Source organism: Austrofundulus limnaeus, unplaced genomic scaffold (assembly GCF_001266775.1).
Source record: "Austrofundulus limnaeus strain Quisiro unplaced genomic scaffold, Austrofundulus_limnaeus-1.0 Scaffold71, whole genome shotgun sequence".
Taxonomy (NCBI): domain Eukaryota; kingdom Metazoa; phylum Chordata; class Actinopteri; order Cyprinodontiformes; family Rivulidae; genus Austrofundulus; species Austrofundulus limnaeus.
In genome coordinates, this window is record NW_013952473.1 from 124,775 (window position 1) to 126,266 (window position 1,492).

A 1,492-nucleotide genomic window follows, 5' to 3' on the forward strand; every position below is an offset into this window, starting at 1 on the left:
ATGAAAGGCAGCAGAAAGAAGAAAAAAATCTTACAATATCTGCCCCTTTTTCACAAAAAAAAAAAAAAATCAAACATTAATTATCTACTAAAAAGAAAAAAACAAAAACATGAGTTTGAGCAGCCAAGGAACAAACTTGTTGTCTCAAAACAACTTTATTCTCCAACACRAAGCGGTTCATGCTAATGCTAATGCCTAAACCTTTACATCAATAACAGTTCTGGGTTAACAAGGTTATTTACAAAGAATTGTATGATTTTCTACTAGTTCAAATAGCAGTAGTAGAGGCTAATAATTCCTGCAAGGTTATTGTAACATTCATGATGTAATACCCTGTGTTTGGACCATTTCTACCGTTTAGTGCCGTCYACCGACATGCAATGGTTTGTGGGATTGTTTGAGGGAAACTGAAAGAAAAATTAATAATTAGACAGGTTCTCAAACCTTAAAGATTGGATTGTTGCACATCTTAACGTGTTTCTTTTGATTGGTGATGGGCCAACTTATAACTAGAAAAAGGAAACACTTGTCAAGAACTTTTATTCTTCTCAAACGTTGGGATTTGTGCCAAAAAATAGCAATCTGAAGATCCAAAATCGAGGTAAGGTTTGACTAAATTTAATGTAATAACTACTATAGTATCTCGCAATATCATATCTAATGCCAGAAAAAAATCCCAGTATAAAGTGATCATATTAGCAGCATTATGACCAGTGGGGCTGAGTGATAAACATATAATCTACATACAGTATAGTCAGGCCGACCTGAATATAAAATGTCCTTCTTGGCCACACAACTAGTTTGGCATAAATATTTAAGTACATGTTTTTGTTTTAATGGTGGTAAATTTTAATGATAGCATTCTGCATGGTGTATGTTATTGTTAACAAATAAACCATACAGCATTTTAAAGATGTGTTCCAAGTTTTAAGATAGTCCATACCTATATTTGTAATATTAAGTGTTCAAAATGAGCTATAGTTGGCAAATATGATACACAGCCTAGATCAGAGATTCTTAACCCATGGGCTGTGGCCCAATTGTGGTCCACGAGCGCCACCTTGAGGGCCTCAAAAGAATAACAGTTTTTAACTTTGGGCCGCGGGACCTCATTGATTTTGAAAAAGGTGCAATACACTTTCTCACCACTAGTAGCAGTAGTGCGGCACTCAGTTGTTTAACTACTTTTTTTAATATGTAGAAGAAGAACTTTAGAAACCTGCTGGGAATAGAAACTTATTTTAAATGAAAAATAGAAGCAAAAATGAAAGTAACTCATCAAAAATCACCAAAGTTTGTCACTAATATGAAGTGCAGCTTCTGATTTTATCATGCAATATTTTAAAAGTTCAAAACATTATCAAATACAGTTGCAGATACAGCTATATTTTAATTTGCACTTTAAATTAATTTTTGTAATTTATTTTCAAACATTTTGAATGTATTTTAAAGAAATTTTAAACTTGTCAAAAAGCTGTTGCTACTGTTATTG

At 32.7% G+C, this 1,492-nt stretch overlaps 1 protein-coding gene across 4 annotated transcripts in view; it reads right to left on the reverse strand.

Moving 5' to 3' along the window:
- The window catches only part of dock4b (dedicator of cytokinesis 4b), a gene marked incomplete at its 3' end in the record, with an annotated part of 164,263 nt that overhangs the window by 50,563 nt on the left and 112,208 nt on the right, over nt 1-1,492 (reverse strand).